The 18,858-nt window shown below is 33.3% G+C and overlaps 1 protein-coding gene across 6 annotated transcripts in view; it reads right to left on the bottom strand.

The window, feature by feature from the left end:
* The window catches only part of tutl (immunoglobulin superfamily member turtle), a 500,395-nt gene extending 482,394 nt beyond the window's left edge, over window positions 1-18,001 (bottom strand). For all 6 annotated transcript variants that reach the window (XM_072537593.1, XM_072537564.1, XM_072537584.1 and 3 more), the window contains exon 1: window positions 17,729-18,001. The gene's annotated coding sequence lies outside the window, so the exon portion shown is untranslated. The remainder of the gene's footprint in view (window positions 1-17,728) is intronic.
* Between the last annotated feature and the right edge of the window lie 857 nt (window positions 18,002-18,858).

Below are 18,858 nucleotides of genomic sequence, written 5' to 3'. Positions count from 1 at the left end.
GTCATTATAGCCGAGAGAGGACCGAAAAGCATTATTTGGGTAATGAGTTAAATATCTCAAAGATGTACTCGCTATATAATGATAGATGTATAGCTGAGAACATAAATAAAAGTCTTATTGCGAAAAAATGGTTATACGAAAAAATTTTTAATACTGAATTTAATCTATCCTTTAAACAACCGTCCAATGATACATGCGACACATGTGATCATTTTATTATCAAAATTAAAACTACTGAGGACGAAGGCGAAAAACACGTCATCCAAATACAATACGATGAACATCTTACTGAAGCCAGTCTCCGATATAGGTACTCTAAAAAGAACTGATAAGGATATTTCTAAGGACATTGATTTAAAGAAAATTACCATAATGGTTGATTTACAAAAATGTTTACCAACCCCATTGCTGACAAATACTCAGTCGTTTTATTTGAGAAAATTGTGGACACTAAACCTCACGATATTTAACGCAACAGAAGGAAAAAGTCATTGTGCAATGTGGAATGAAACAGTTGGGGCCCGTGGAGCCTGTGAAATTTCTTCGTGCATTTTCAGGTGGGCATTAGCTAACTTGAATTCAAATATAGAGGAACTTACGATATGGTCAGATAATTGTGCAGGCCAAAATAGAAACTTCACCATAGTTGCTATGTATATGTGGCTTATTCGCTGTGTCCCAACCTTAAAATCTATAAATCACAAATTTTTATTAAAGGGACACACTCATATGTAGGTTGACGGAGTCCATTCTGTAATAGAGAGAGCCAAAAAGAAAATTGATAAAACACCATGGTGGTTCCCTGGGATTGGCAGCAATTTATCAGGCAGTGTAAATTTAAAGATGTAATTGAAGTATACGATATGAGGTTAGAAGATTTTAAAAATTTAAAATCACTGTTCGACAACAATGCTGCTCCGTTAATAAACAGAAATAAAAAATCTAATCATAAAGATTTCTTCATTAGTGAAGTTCATCTGCAAGTACGATCGTCAGATCCGGGGACTCTCTTTTATAAAACGTCTTTTCAAGAGGACTTTGAGATGATAGACTTAAATCGAAATTCTCGTAGAGGAACGAACTGGCCAACAGATATTCATCCTGTAGGTAAAGTATTACGGCCCATATCTTCTGAAAAGTTTAATGACCTACAGACAAGTTTGCAGTGGATCCCTCAATGTTTTCATCATTTCTACAAGAATTATACCACATGGAAATAACATCGCTGAATATCCTGAGGAAAACGAGCAATAATACTAGTATAAGCGATATTAGTGAGTGTTTATTAAACAACACTTAATACTGAATTTTAGTTTTTATATTTCTTGTAATATAATATAGTTGTTTCAATTCTTACTTATTTTGTATGATATAACCTGTGAAACCTGTGAAATATTCAATGGTATACTGTCTTTCCTCATTTATTTTATGCGAACGTATTTGGTAAAAGTTAATTTTTTTTAAGGGTAAACTAACGTAAGTGCTCCTATCTCTTAACGGTAAACTGAAATATTATAAGAATATTTTTTTCAGTTGTGGTAGACAATAAAATATTATCTTACTATCAAAATGATTTTAAAGAAGAATAACTAATTCGTCAGTTGCCTCATAAATAGTTAAAAAAACTTAAATCGGCTCTACTGTAAAATTAGTAAAATGTTACATACGATAGTTTACCTCTGAGGTACAGATATTATAGACACTATTGCAATCTACAAATAAAATGGTACAAAAGCAGTCGAATGCCCTAAGAATATTGGGGCATGTGGCTTATTTCTATTCAAGATGAAGTGCTGTCAGTGTCATAATGAATGAGTTTAGAATTACTTAATTTTAATATATATTGGAGGGGTCTTTAAAGACCTTATTATTGTACATAAATTATTCATCATGCTTTTCTCCCATTTCTACCACTTCAAAAGAGGTTTCTGTCCAATTATCCAAAATAATTTACTAGACAACTTAAAGAACTGGTTACATCTAAGGAAAAGGGACCATACTTAGTATAAAATATGCCACTTCAAGATAATATACATTTAAGCATTCTTAGAAGAAGATAAAAAAACTTTTCTTGTTGTGTTATAAGAACTTTACAGTCTGAAGTTCCGTTTTTAAATTGAGTGTAGATAATTCTGGAATATTATCAACTCCCATAAATCAGGTAATATCATTAGAGATTCCATGAACATCTCTGATATAACTGCCGATTCTGGGGTAGATATAGCTAATCTATTTGTTGATAATTTTGCTCTTTGATATACAAATAACAGTTTAAATTTTGGTACACTAAACTTAATCCTTTCAATGCAAAAACACGACAGGGTCGGCGCACATGCATTGTTGAAAAATTTGGACTAGGTAAGAATAATCAGAGAGGTGACAGGTTATATGAATTTTGTTAAGATTCAGAAATGATAGTCACTAACAAATGGTTAAAAAGAATACCTACAAGTTGGATTCAGATGGCGCAAAATCTGACTAAGTAGAAAAGCATGCGAGAGGCCTACGTTCAGCGATGAACATACGGATAGATTAGAGAGACGATAGGAACATATGGAAGATAGAAGGCCAAAGAATTCAGAGCGTCGAAGTACATCGTCGATGAAGAATATCAGACAGTGGTCGGGAATGCCGTCCGCGCATTTGTTCAGAGTTTCAGAGTAATTATCAGCAAATTTATATGGACCAACATAATTGCCAACATCCAGAGAGGATGATAGGTACTAACAGAACAAGAAAAGGAAGAAAAATATACCTACAAAGCAGCGAGATCTTTGGTTGTGATCTACTGCACTGTATACAATGTGTAATCGTCCAAGTGTTTAGTTCCTCAAATTTTTTTTTATTCCAGTTATGACGACTTCTTTTTTTTATGATCGTTATCCTCTAGAGTTCCAAGTAGGTCTCCCAATTACTGTCCCAGTATTTTCGAACTTCCTTAAAGTTTTCTTAATTGTGGTGTTCTTTGAAATTAGTCGATTATGATATTATACACCGACAGTGCTCGTGCCGCAGGAGACTTTATTGTTAAAGTCGGAAGAGAGAATATATTTTCGCTCACCACCGGAAAAGAGAGCCTACACGTAGACTCTAATGATAACGGTCTCAGAATCATAAACTTTGCGATGTCTAAGAACATGTTAATAATTGGGACACGATTTCCCCATAAAGATATACATAAGGGAACTTGGAAATCTCCTGATAATGAAACGATTAACCAAATAGATCATATAATCATCGATGCAAGACACTGCTCTAACTTATTAGATGTTAGGTCTTTTAGAGGAGCAAACGTAGATAGTGATTAATATTTAGTTAAAGCACGATTTAAAGAGAGAATTTTCAATTTAAAAATGGAAATCGGGAGAAGGAGAGAAAAAATCGACATTAATAAACTAAAAGATCCCACCATTGCAAATGTATACAGACAGCAAATAGAAGATCAAATAAGGACAAAAGTTAGAAGAAGAAGAAGACATTAACCAACTAACTATGGACAAATACGAGATATTTTATTACAGAAATCGATGAAAATATTGTGCAAAACCAAGTCAGAAAAAAGAAATCATTGGTTTGATCATGAGTGCGAAATGGCCACAGAGTATAGACGTCTTAGAAAAGAGGAAAAACGTATCCATCGACGTAAGAAGAGAGAATATCAACAGAACACTCTCAATGAGATACAGTTTATTCGATAAAAATGAAACGAAGAAATACTACAAATCCTTAAATAATAGCCGCAGAGAATTTAAACCACGATTAAAAATTTGTAAAGACACTAACGGTGAAATTCTACATCTAAATATAAACAATATTGAAGGAGGTTACAACATAGAAAATCGACAAAATCTACAACGTCAACTACACAGTGAAGACCCAACAAGCGAAGTGTCAAATGCCATTCTAAAACTCAAAGACAATCCAACGGCAGGAATCGATGAAATCTGTTCGGAGATGTATAAAAAAAGGTGGTGATCAACTTTTTGCAGCAATCCATAAACTAATAGTACTTATATAGCAGAATGAATTTGTATCAGAAGAGGGTGGCTAAAGGGAATAATATGTCCGTTGCTTAAAACGGGTGATCACCTGGAGTGTAAGAACTATAGAGGCATTACTCTGTTAGCATCCTCGTATAAAATCTTCGGCAATGTATTGTTTGAAAGACTTAAACATTTTACAAAGGATATTGTTTTTCAATATCAATGCGGACTTACTGCTGGAAAGTCAACTACACATCAAATTCAAGCACATAGGCAGATTCTAGAAAAGTCACTAAAATATAACATAGATACACACTATCTCTTCGTCGACTTCAAAGCAGTCTATGACAGTGTGAAAAGAACTGCATTATATAATGCAATGATAGACTTTGGGATCCTACCTAAATTAATTAAGTTGACCCAACTAACAATGCAAAACGTAAGCTCATGCGTTAGAATTGAAGGAGAAAACTCTATGTACTGTGACATTAATAATGGTCTAAGACAGGAAGACGCGCTGGCATGTCTCCTCTTTAATATTGCATTGGAAAAGGTAATCAGACAATTAAATATTAGAATGAATGGAACTATTTACAATAGATCGACGCAAATTCTCACATTCGCTGACGATATAATTATAATGGGCAGAAGTATGAGAGACATGGTGCTGTGTGAATTAGGACTTGTGGTAAACGAGAAAAAAACCAAATATATGTTGGTTTCTAAAATTTCCCGAAATATCCAACAGAGAATTCAAATTAGCAACCATACCTTTGGGCAAGTGAAAGAATTCACATATCTTGGATCGCTAGTAAACGCAACAAACACGACAAGCGACGAAATAAAAAGACGCATAGCAATAGCATACAGAACTGTTCACGGTCTCCAGAAACATTTAAAAAATAAAAATATAAAACGTGCAGTAAAGCTCAATATATACAAGACCTTAATAAGACCGGTTTTGATATATGAGGCTGAAACGTGGACCTTACCTCAAAATGATGAAAGACTTCTTGGTATCTTAGAAAGATTTTTGGGGTCGTAAATGAAAATTGGCTATGGCGTCGAAGATACAACTGTTATACACCGATCCAGATATTGTGAAATTCGTTAAAGTGAAGAGAGATGAGCTGGACACATTGCTAGGATGTCAGATCACGAATACACGAAGAGATTAACATTTTCAAAACCAGATGGTACAAGAAGCAGAGGACGACCACGAAGGAGATGGATTGATGATGTGGAAGAAGACCTACAGATTCTAAGGGTCAGAAGATGGAGGGAAGTTGCCAAGAACCGACAGGAGTGGCGACTTCTTTGTGAGCAAGCCAAGATCCACAACGGATTTCGAGCCACTTATGATGAGTGCTCGTGCCATTTGTTATTGAATCAAACATCTTTATTTTTTCTACTTTCTCTTCAACTGAGTACGACATTTTATATTAACAGTACATTATATTAACTTAAATGTCTTTAACAACAAAATCCCACAACAACAATACTTAAAATTCACATAATTTTGGTAAACAATGTCATTCCACAGTAAACATGATATTATTTAGAAAATGTGCTAAATTTTTACTAGTTTGAAAATGTACGTAATTAAGAGGACACTTTCCCGTTGGTTACAAAATTGATTTTAGTTTTCTACAGCTGTATTTTTTATAAATCATTTTTTTAATCGTTACTCACTAAGTCAGTAAAACCAAATGTATAGCAGATAATCACCTAACAACAAAATCACGCTTCGACTTAAACTCCAATCACTCGCTAGTATTACTCACCGTGTTTTCTGAAATAATTTATTTACCTAGACCTCTTTACGCCATTAAACAAAAATTGGAGAAAAGAGAAAACTTAGAAAGACATGACAAAACAATTGAGCGCCGATCAACAAAACTGCATTTAACAAAGCAGCTAAAAAGCTAAAAAAAATGCTAAGTATCCCTAAAAATTCCATCAACTGCAAAACATCTGAGCGAGTTAATACCACTAGAAGCCACAGATTACAATCTTTGGAAGGCTACCAGAAAATTGTTATGCCCACAAAAACATATAACTATTTTCAAAACGAGTAACAGACAGACATTAAATACGCACTGTTGACGAAAAGACAAATATATAAACCCAACACCTGAAAACTACTCCATTTTGCTCTGAGTTACAACCAGAAGAAGAGGAAAATATTCATAAATATTTGAACTGTTCATACTAGATATGTCCGCCTATCAAATATTTTAGAAAAACCGAAATTGTTGAGGCAATACTCAATACTAATAAAAAGAAAGTTGCTGGCTATGAGCTGATTACTGCATTTTTTGTCTTGTGTCAATTACGCCAACATGCACTCATCTTGTTAACAAAAATCTACAACGTTGATATTTTCCTGCATCTTCCTTCAAAAGGAGCAAACCCTTAGAACACGTAACTTCATATGGACACATTAGTTTGTTATCAATTCCTGCTAAAATTTTTGGGAAATTAACAGTAAAGGAATTAAGTTCTTTCCTAGGAGAGGATTGCTTAATTAATCAAGTAAACAGCTTTGTTAATATCATACACCAGGATCTGAAGGAAAAGCAGTCTTCTTAGCCATCACACAATCTTAGACATAAAGCTTGACATACAGGTTTGCTGTACAAAATTAAACAGCAACTACCATCTGAGTACTGTAGGATACTCAAATCCTACATAATAGACAGACATTTCCGGATAAAAGACGTTACAGTAATAACAGCACTGAGATCTATGAACTTCGGCGTACCTTTAGGTAGTGTGCTTGGTCCACTCATTTACCAATTATAAAGGAATGACCAACCTTCTTCTGATCAGTGCTCCTTAGCAACATTTGTTGAAGAAGACACCGTCATCCTAAAAGCATCTATTGGAAACATCTAGAAGGTTACAACACTGCTTAACCACCATTTAGATGTGGTTAAGGAAATCATAGATGGAATCATCTAGAAGTTTACAATACCACTTAACCACCATTTAGATGTGGTTAAGAAAATGACGAATCAGGGTTAATGAAATTAAATCAAACCACGTAACTTTAATAACTAAACGTCTGGCATGCCCGCCTGAACACTTAAATAATCACGCTATACCACAATCCAATAGTGCAAAATACCTCGGAATTCATCTTGATAGGCGACTTACTTGGAGAAACCACATCTTCGATAAACGAAAACAACTTGGATTAAAATTAAGACAATTTTACTGGCTACTTGGAAGAAGATCTGACCTCAAATCATTCTTTTCTATCTTTCTTTTTACCTATTTTAAACTATTAGTGTATAAAGTAATTCTAAATCCCGTCTGGACCTATGGCATTTAACTGTGGGTGTGTGCAAGCGAATTCAATATTCCTGCAGGGCTTCCAATCAAATGTCCTGAGGCAGATTGTTAATGCACCGTACTAGGTCCCTAACGAAGTCATACATCGTGAGTTTTGTACGCGAAGAAATAAAAAAAGTGTAGTTCTAGGTATTTAGAGCGGTTAGAAGTTTATCCTAATAATTCTAGTGTGGTAAACCTACTGGACAAAAGATGGTAAATTAGAAGACTTAAGAGATACAAACCCTTGTTATATTTAATTAGAAAGGTTAGCACTGACAGGTTATTTTCGCTCATTTACTTGAAAATAAACTAGTTCTAGTGAACTAAACTAAAACTAGAAAACAACTAGTAAGTGACCATTTTAAACTTTTTGATTATATGGAACTTTGGCAATAAATATGCTACATAATCCTTTGAGACGTTTGTTTGTTGTAGTTAATTTTATCCAGTTTTAAATGCTTATTTTTTTACCCACCTCAGATTCTAACTCTAGGGAGTAGCAATCAGTTTACAAGCTTTTTTGATAGTAAATATTTCTTTTTATCTATCTCTTCTCGTAATATGTTCATATGTTTTTGCAAAAATGACAGCAATGTTAACCTGATTGCAATGTTTTTGTTTCACTTTCGTCTTCAGTGGGAAATGGATCTTTTGTCTGACTAAAAAAGCATGTTAATTATACACGGATGTTATATTTAATTTGAGCAATTTAGAAACAAAGAAAGCAAATTGTGGGAAACATTAGGTCTCATTACTCGGATATTTGTGTTTGTGAATATTTTTTAACCTAATCGTTCAGCCAGTTATGATGTAATCATGTAATGTCCTTTAAGTATCCATTTCGGTGTGGTTTCTAGGTTTTATTAGGGAAATGGCGCCATATATAGTAAATTTCAGAGTAATCATCGTCTATCTACAGCATACAGCACTACACATATTACAATAAATGTTTACATGTTTGTGCACATTTGTGGATATAATTTAATAATTTAACTTTCTTTTATATATATATATATATATATATATATATATATATATATATATATATATATATATATATTGTTGTGGTGATATTGTTGTGGTTTGAATTGGTCTAAAATAGTTAAAGAAAAATATCAAAATGTAAATTTAATTTCATCGACCAATAAACTCGATTTAATAAATAACTAGGAAAATTTTAATGGTTTTTCTAAGCTATGATAAAGCAGATAGATATCGATATGATAGCAATAGTCGGTTTTCAATAAACAATTATGTCAAAGGCACAGGTATAGGAATTTTTTGAATACAAAATGGAAATCTTTTGTACACAGAATTTTGAAAGTAAGGAGAAAGCTTTTAGTAAAAGATGAGGGTAGATAATAGTCTTGATGTTTAGTTTTATTGTTACATGGAGACTTGTAAACAAGAAGAAAGGAATTATTCATGAAATTCGGAATATCAAATGATATAAGGTCATGACGACAGCTAGTTTGTTTACTGAGAAAGTATTGAATGTGATTGGTTGGAATTTGAGGTGTTTAAGGTACATAATTGTATGGTGCTAGAATCTGATTGGTAAAAGCGAAAGGTAGAGAGAAACGATGCCAAGCCGATTTTGCGATGCCGGAGGAGATTTTACTGTGTACTGACGTTCTGAAGAAGCTGGTTGTTTTGTTGCTCCGTAGCCTGCAGTAAAAGTGAGCAGAGTTGCTTGTAAATAAAAATTGTGTATAGTGTTTGATGTGTCTGTGGAACAATCCAAAGGAATGGTAGCAGTTCAAAGCGGAATTTACATCCTGTAGTAAGGAAAACAGGTGTAGCATATATGTAGTGCTAATCGGTGAAGTGAAAATCCTTTCAATTATTAAGAAAGTGTGTTCCTATGGACTAGGTTTTTATCCAGGAGATGTTTTGGAAAAACTGTAACGGCGTTAGTGTGTGTGTGTGAGAGACACCAGCTGATGAGAACAGGGGCGTGTGAAGCATCCAAGAATACGAGCAGTAGATGGTCAGAGCACAGTCGGAAGAGAAAAGGAGCCAATAGAAAAGTTGTGTAAATAAAAGGTCAGTCTGAATGCAATAAAAAAGGACTTTCAACCACACTCGGACTGGTATATCGGCTGTGTAGAGTGAGAAAAGCAGCGGCACTACCCTGCGGAACTCCGGAATTGATAGAACAGAGATTGGATTGTTTGTCATTGAATTTTAAAGAGAAATATCTATTTGATACCAAAGATTTGAGTAGGAGGAAATAGTTACTAGATGGTAGGTCTCTGTACCAGACTTTGTTACACGCTTGTGAGATATCTAGCTTGCTGTTAGCATATTAATGGTGTTGCGAGGAAGATGTTTTAGTACTTGTGCCGAGATCAAATCAACCTGTGGCCTTTGGTGAGTGAAGTCTGTTTATTTCTTTCTTGACTTTTATCGGGAGGAAAATTTGATATGCTGCGCTAAGTAGCTCTTCAACTTCTTCATCAGGGACTGATGGCTCTGTTTGAAATACGTTTAGAGGATGCTTAGCAAAGACGTCGGCTTTTTCTTTGATGAAACAGGCCCATTTGCAATTTGGTTTACAGATTGAAGGGATAGTTGTGTAACGTCTGCTCATTTGCTGTAAGGTTGGTAATAATGTTCGAAGGTTTCGTTGTTTGCAGCTTTAATGGCTACTCCAAGTTGCCTACATAGTCTACTGAATATATGTCGATCTATGTTGTTTCTAAATCTTTGCCAGGTTCTTCTGGCACGACGTTTTTCAGCAATGAGTTGGCGAATGTGCAGAGGAAACATTTGCGGTATGTGTTGATTTGTGTTTAGTTCGTGGTGTAGATTTATGCCACGTTTTGCACAAGTTTGGTAAAGTATTGAGCTGCTGTGCCTATTTATGTGATGTGGAGATTTAATCCGCAGATTAAGATAAATGTTTTCTTTTAGGTAGGATTGACAATCTGCACGTTAGTGTTTTTTGACGTGAGTCGAGGAGGAGGTGGGTTGTTTATTACTGTTCTATTCAGGCTCATAATAACCGGTGTATGATCCGATGCGAGATCATAGCTAGATTCTATTAGACAGTTGTTTCTGGACACTCATTGTCCAGTACATCTGGAATTTTTCTAAGGTCACACGGCAAGTACTTAGGGATTCCGTTGGTGTGGCAATCATAGTTGTTGTCGGTCATTGCTTTTAAAAGATTAAGACCTTTTGTTGTTGTGAGTCTTAAACCAAAGTGTGTATGTTTCGCATTCCAGTCTCCCTCAGCTACGAATTTACTGCCAAGTAATTGGAAGAAGGCTTTGTATTCACCTGTGGAGATTGCATGACGAGGTGAGCTGTAGATTGCAGATATGTTAAAATACCATGGCGTTGTATTAACTTAAACGATTGCTTCTTGTATTTGTTCTGTTGCATATTTCGAAAATTCATGATGTGATATGAAGCTGCGGATAATTACCGTCGAGCTACCATGAGCTGTACCATCGGAGTGAGATATGCTGTATGTGGCATAGAGCATAATATTAAACGTAGTTAGATCGGTTAAGTGGATTTCTGAAATAAGCAGAACGTCCATTTTATTCAAGTTTAAGAAAGTAATCACTTCCTGCTTATGGTTTAGCATGCAGTTAGCGTCCCTGTAGTAATATTATATGATTACATGGTCAAGGAGACATTTAATTTTTGACAAGACACCAAACCAAAATAGAAAATATAGAAAGAATAGAATTTGGTTTCGAAAATTAGTTTACGGATTTTATTATCAGATGTCGCTATTTGCGTCTATACGAAGCCATGTTAGAGTTGCTTTCTAAGACAGAAAAGATTAATTTCACGTTCAGAGCGACTGCGAAAGCCGTTCTGATGAGGCCTATTAGCCCGAAATACGTATAAGCGGATGCGCAGGCGCGCTGTACGAGAAATCAAATCTTAACTGTCTTTTCCTTTTTAGAAAATATAGAATTTATGTTACAACTTGTGCCGTTTTTCTACTTCCCATTTTCTTCCAATTTCATTCACGTCCGGTCACTCAATTTTACATAATTCAGTTACGGTTATCACAAGAACTAGACCATTTAAGTAAAGTTATTCCTCTTTCGTTTAATTGATGGTTTTATAAATAATTTATTTAGTTCCAAGTTCACTGGCATCCGGACGAGTATATACAGGGTGTTTTATTCGATAGACAAAGCATTGCCACTATATACAGTAGACTCCCTCTATAACGAGAACTGAAATGGCAGACTAATAACCTCGTTATAAGCGGATCTCGTTATATCCAACAACAATAATATTGTGCATACATATGAATATGTAGTTTTCTAAAACATTAACTTTCTATAGTGAAGCCATTCGGAGCAATATAAGATGCTAATAAATATTGTTTGAATGGCGTTTTTAAAACAAAGTTGTTTACTTTTATTGTCATGAAATGCATTAAAACAAAAAAGAGTTGTTTACTTTTACTGTCAATGATAAATGTTGAAACAAAAAATCTGTATTCTGTAAATATGTATAAAGCGTATAAAGTTATTTTGTCATTTTTGACTGCTTTAAATTGTTCAGTAGTCTATCTATCATATTTTCTAAAGATGTGAAACAGTTTTATGCTTCTTCATTTGAGTTTTGTCCTTGGATAACATTTCTGACAACCTTTAAAACACTTTCCACATCTTGTCTATTAGGACCCATATTATTAGGTGTGAATGGTCAACCCAATAGAATGACACTTGTGAATCATAAATTTTACATTTCCGACTAAGAATCATAAATTGTAAGTTTATTGCGGGCGGCCCGCAGTTAAAAAGGGTATTTATTTATAGCTACGGCCGGGCCAAAACGTAAAAAACACGTTTTGCAATCTTATTTTCTCTCGTTATAAGCAAATTTACCTCGCTATAAAGGGTTATAGTTCAATAGAAATTTCACGGGACATCTAATGTACCTCGTTATAAGCGAAACCTCGTAATAACCGTGTTCGTTATAAAGGGAGTATACTGTATATATATATATATATATATATATATATATATATATATATATATATATATATATATAGAGCGTATGGAATAGAGTTAGAGAGAGTCCACAATATTTGGGCGCAAACGTTAACGATAACTGCGATATAAATAAAGAAATAAGAATACGCATTGAAAAGCCAGAGCCGCCTTCTATAAACTATAGAAAATTCTAATTAATAGAGATATTACGTTAAAGACTTACCCTTAGTAAAGAGAGCTGGACCCTTACAGACATTAATGAAAAAATTGGAGGCCTTTGAGATGTAGATTTATTGACGAGTATTGCGGATAAGTTGGGTTGATCGAATAAGAAATGAAAAAGTTTTACATCGAATGAAAAAGACCACAGAAATAACAAAAACAATAAAAATTCGAAAGTTTACAATATTTCGATCATGTAATGAGACATCCAGAGAGGTATAACCTTCTACACCTCATAATACAGGGTAAGATCGCCCGGAAGGAAAGACCCAGGCCGAAGAAGAACATCCTGGCTCCGAAATCTCCGAGAATGGTATCAAGAGACCACCGCTAATTTATTTAGAGCCGCCGTAAACAAAGTTATTATTGCCAATATGATCGCCAACGTCCGATAATTGGACAGAGTACTGAAAGAAGACAAGAATAAAATTTATCAAAAAGAAGAACTGGTTGGTTATTAAGCTAAAAAATCGCAAACATTTTTTAACAATTAAACTGGCATTTTGAATTGAAATTACCGGTACTTATAGAACAATGAATTTGTTAATATATCTGTAGACAATTTAAGTCCCTACTCAAAAACGTATAAGAGTAAATTTTTGGCATAGACATCAGATAATGTTGATCCGGTAACTTTATTTAGAAAAAATAGACATCGCAAGTGTACGGTTTAGCCTTGTGGAATCAGGGCGGACACACCGGTGTGTCCACCCCTCCCAAAATTAAAGAAAATCTATTATTTATGTCTTTTTCTGAAGTTTGGGTTTCTCTTTTTTTTATATCTTTTGGTTGGTGTTTCATTGAAAGTCCCCCACCAAGTTGGAAGTTCCCGTACCAAGGCAAATGTCCAGAATCCGCCACTGTGTGGAATTCATTTCTTTTGCCAAAGCCAAAGACCGCCAAAGAAAATTGCAACATTCCTACAGTTCGATAATTCAGAAATGTATACTACTCCAGTCGTCAGAGACGAAAATGCCACTGAACCTCTAGAAATCATAGGAACAAGCTGAATTTTGCTGAGCATATTAATTTTGGGGCCCAAAAAAAGATGCAATGTTTTGTGTAGAATTAACCGTCCTCTTAGTAGACTAGGCGGGATCTGTAGAAATTCAGACCATAATGGACATTTTCCATAGGAAGTTATTTTTTTGCCGAAATCCCTTCAGGATGTGCCCAATATCGATAATCACGATATGCGCCAGTCGCAAACCCTGTGCTAAATTTTTTATTTAACAAAATCTGAAAACAATTGAAAATTTCTTATTTTTTTGCTCCTATTTTCGTTTATAATTCGGAAAATATTGATCCTAGAGAAAAAATTATAAGAAGTTAAAAGTTTCGTTATTCAATTTTACATAATATTTCGTTAGCTAGAAATTGAAAATTTAATGTTTATTGTTGAAAAAATAGCAATAATTGAAAAAAAAAAAGTACAAAAAATTAAGTTAATCCTTTAAATGTTTTTGACTTTCTAAACTTGACTTACAAGCTCCATATTCCGCCTAGAAAAACTTTTTAATATGTTTAAAACGTGTGCTAAATTTTGTTAAGATCGGTCGGATAGGTTTTTGCATAATAATTTTGCAATCCAGCCTACTGGAAAAAAATCGCAAATTTTCAAATTTATAGTAGGCCCTAAAAAGGCTCTCAGATAGTTGCAAATTTTTTTGCATATAAAGGAAGGCTCAAACTTTCAAACGCTTTTTGTAAAATTCAAATCGGTTCACTAGGAGAGCCTAGAAATTTTTTAAAAGTTTTTAACCCTTTTTTAGGTTTATAAACAAATTGAATAACTTTACGAGCTTTAAACATATCCTTCCAAAAAAAGAAAAAGACTTTAAAAAAAATTATTGAAGATTAAGTCAAAATAAAGTTTATTTATGAAAAATTTTTTTTTTTTTTTCGTTCGCCCTTGTTTTAACAATTTAAATTATTTATTAACAAATTATAAATACATATTTGTTTACTAAAAAAAATGCATGAAGAAAAAATGCAATTACTTGTTTAACATACAATTGTTTATTGCAAATTTCCCAATTTTCAATTAAAAATGTTATTTGAAAATATGATATTTGAAATCCTTGTCGTCCGAGACATCGATTAAAAAAAAAGAGCAAAATTGGTTAACAAGAAGCCAAGATAATGCAATTTTTAGCGCGCGCTATGATTTTGAACTCGGCGATTCACATTTCGAGTGAATGTCCCCCACCACCACCTCTCATGCATTCCGAGCGACAGTTTACGCGAAAACGGTTTTTTATTTGTCTTTTTTATGGATGTTGGCATGAAGCGCATTACGTAAAACTTTTCATATTTAAAGTACTTGACAAGACGAGGATATTTGTTTAAAAATGAGCCCTCTATCACTTATAGTTACACGGCAAATGTATGCCAACTTTGACCTTCAATATCTCGGCAACCAGTAAGCCGAATGTATCTTTTTTTTTAAAGAAGCGTCTTTTCATGTTCTTTAAGTGTATACATTTTGAAATTTATATGTTTAAAGCTCGTAAAGTTATTCAATTGGTTTATAAGCCTAATATATAAATTTGAAAATTTGCGATTTTTTTCCAGTAGGCTGGATTGCAAAATTATTATGCAAAAACCTATTCGACCGATCTTAACAAAATTTATCACACGTTTTAAACATATTAAAAGGTTTTTCTAGGCGGAATATGGAGATTTCTAGTCAAGTTTAGAAAGTCGAAAACATTTAAAGGATTAACTTCATTTTTTTGTACTTTTTTTTCCAATTATTGCTATGTTTTCAACAATAAACATTAAATTTTCAATTTCTAGCTCACGAAATATTGTGTAAAATTGAATAACGAAACTTTTAACTTCTTATAATTTTTTCTCTAGGATCAATATTTTCCGAATTATAAACGAAAATAGGAGCAAAAAAATGAGAAATTTTCAATTGTTTTTAGATTTTGTTAAATAAAAAATTTAGCACAGGGTTTGCGACTGGCGCATATCGTGATTATCGATATTGGGCACATCCTGAAGGGATTTCGGCAAAAAAATAGCTTCCTATGGAAAATGTCCAATCCAAAACAGATCCCGCCTAGACTATAGAAACAACGTTTGAAGCGACCGTCGATTTTGCATGTCAGTTACGCTCGCGAAATCAATGGTCAATAAAATTTGTATCAGCTCGACAGTAAAAATTCGATATCTATTGATTCAAGTGACCTATCGGCAAAAATCAAGATTTATTTTAAGGGTAAAGAGTTCAGCTTTCGTATGTAGTTTTTGTATTTTGCCGCAAATAAACTCAGATATCCCTTTTATTGACTAGCCAGTATGAAGTTTTGATTACTAGAGCCTATCCTTAAAAACTTTGTATGACTTTGTATGTTTAAAATATGCTTAAAAAATGCTGTATTTAAACTTTCACACAACAAATGAACTAAAACATTTAAAACTTTTTTTTTAATTACACTAGTAGTTCAAATGAACAAAACTTCTGCAATAAACTACATACAAAACCTTCTTCTTATATGCATTTCCCGTGACGTGTGATCGTTTGTAATGTAAAACATTAAATTCTGAGTTTTTTAATCATATTTCAAATGCCTTATATTTGTTACCACAACCCAAAATTAGAACTTCATGTCATAGGTTTTAAAGATTGATCTCTAAAAATGGAAATCTTACTACAACTGGTCAATGAAAGTGATCAATTTTATTAATCTCACGAGAATCATAAAAAATGATTAAACATAAGATAAAAAATAAACTCTTTATATACCTTTAAAACGCATCTTGATTTTTGTCAATAGGCTACTTGAATCAAAAGATATCGAATTTTTACCGTCGAGCTGATACAAATTTTATTGACCATTGATTTCGCGCGCGTGACTGACATGCATAATCGACGGTCGCTTCAAACGTTGTTTCTAAGAGAACAGTTCACTCTACATAAAAAATGTTTATAAACATTTTTGTTTAAAATTATCTCAGCTACATTTTTTATTTAAAACATTTTTTTCTACGGTGTACAGATTCTTGGTAAATCGATTTTTTTGTGTTCTTACCCCCCTCGCAGGGGGGTTTTAGGGGGAAGCCCGGGGGTAAAAGTGGTAAACTTTTTTGCATCTTTTTTAAGGTCCCAAAATTAATATTCTGTGCAAAATTCAGCTTGTTCGTATGATTTTTATGGGTCAACTCTAACGACTGGACTATACGGGTCATTTGACATATTTATTTAAGTATGTAATAATATTTCTGCTTATCTATTTACATTTTTCTATCTCTTTATGGCAAAGTAAACTCATGTTATCAACCACTGAAGCATACAATTTTGGTTTAAACCCTTTGAAAGTCTGGTCAATTCCATTTTATGTTATATGTACTGTATTCGAAGTTTGTCATAGAACGGATTGTGTGGTCAATCGCATATCATTATTTTTCTGAAAAAGTAAACAAGATTCTTAGATAGACAAGATTTTCAGATGAAATCAAATGAACTATGCTCCAATAAAGTGGTACCAGAAACGCACCTTTAAAATACTAACATAATTATTTTAAGGTTTTCTACTTTAAATTGCCTAATATTTGGGTGTAGGAGAGATAAAATTAAACTATAGAATTTTATTTCCAAATGATAAACAAAATAATTTGTTAAATTTTTTTAATGGGATAAATCTACATTATTTTTGTTCGGTATTGGGTAAGAAATAGATAATTGATCGGTATTGGATAAGGTCATTCATAGTTAAAATCAAGTATTGAATCTTTTAAACTTTGCATGTAAAAGCTCTTGGAAAATATAAAAAAATTTCGCTTTATCTACTATTATTACACAACAAATTACGATGCTGTTTTTAAGTATCTTAGTAAATTAATAATAAAAATATTTATAGTTAGATATCTTATAAATAACCGAAGAACAATTTCTTAACTAGAAAAGATGTGGAAATGATAATATTTGCTAGCTTTTGTCAATTTTACGAAACAAAATACAAAATTTTTCACTTAACGCATCATTTTGAATAATGGAATAACATATATAATAGTTAAAAAAATAATATATTATCTTTATTTTAACATTAAATGTCAGTGGTCAATCAAAAGTACTTAAACATAATTTTAAAATACCTTGAACATGTTTAAGTGCAAGTTTTGTATCAGAAATATTTGCAAATATCAATACAGGTTCGAGTACACAAGAATCAAGAAAGGCAAGAACTCAAAAAGGCAACTTACCTTCAAAGCAGTTCTCCGTCAAAAGAAAATCCAAATCACAGCAAAAATATCAAACTTAAAACCCAAAACAATAAACAACCTCAAGCACAAACACTCCACAATCACTTTCTCATTCAATGTTATGAAATTTGACAGTTGTTACGGTAATTATTTCGAAAAAATTGACGATCTTTAGCCGATGGTATTTGAGATGTACCTCGCTAGAGTTTATCGAATGTTTTGGATACCCAGGCAGGCCACTGAGATCGGTTGGAGCGTACAACAAACGCCCTGTCCAATCTATACTACAGACGGTTTGAATGTTGTCTTGCGTAGTAGAGACGTTACAGGGTGGTCTTAAGGATGGGCGATGGACCTTAGGCCTTCTCAAGGAACGGCAGGACAGGGGCTTAAAACGGCACATAACATTTACCACTACAATTATTACTTTTTAATAGAAGTTTTTATACATTTAATTTTTAACTAAACTCACTAAATTTAATCAAAAATTTGGATAATCGGTTATTTTTTTTTTGTAAATTAATCAAGTGTTTGATTACATTCTAATACGTCGTTCTCAACACAAATTCAGAAAGAAAAAGACACTCGGAAGGTGATTTTAGGAATACATTTGATAACGTATGGCGGCCTCAAAAGCCCTAACGTTGAGCAGAAACTTTAGAGTATTTATGTATTTATCGTATGGCATCTTTAAACATATTTTTTAAATTACAATAGAAAAAAATTAAAAGTAACAAAAGATAATACAAAATTGCATACAGACGGTATATACCTAATCATAATCAAGATTCCGACTTATTTAAATAATAGATGGCTTAATTCGTATCCAACAGGAAATCTTCCTGTAATACATGAGGGTTTCACGCGGGACAGCGTGACAAGAAATACTGTACACATAATTTGTTTTATTGTAGTATTGATAATCAGATTTCTCGCTAATATTCTTCTTATGATGCTCTATCCAATTAATGGATGTTGGCGACAATTCTGGCATACTCTTGTGTGGCTCTAAAGAGTGCATTTGCATCGAGGTTTGTCCAATCCCTTATGTTTTTAAGCCATGAGTATTTTTTTCTTCCGATGCCCCGTTTTCCTTCTATCTTCCCTTCCATGATAAGCTTTAGGAACTA

Source organism: Diabrotica undecimpunctata, chromosome 1 (assembly GCF_040954645.1).
Source record: "Diabrotica undecimpunctata isolate CICGRU chromosome 1, icDiaUnde3, whole genome shotgun sequence".
In the NCBI taxonomy this organism is placed as follows: domain Eukaryota; kingdom Metazoa; phylum Arthropoda; class Insecta; order Coleoptera; family Chrysomelidae; genus Diabrotica; species Diabrotica undecimpunctata.
Note: the sequence above shows the minus strand (reverse complement) of the source record. Positions and strands in the feature narration are given on the sequence as shown.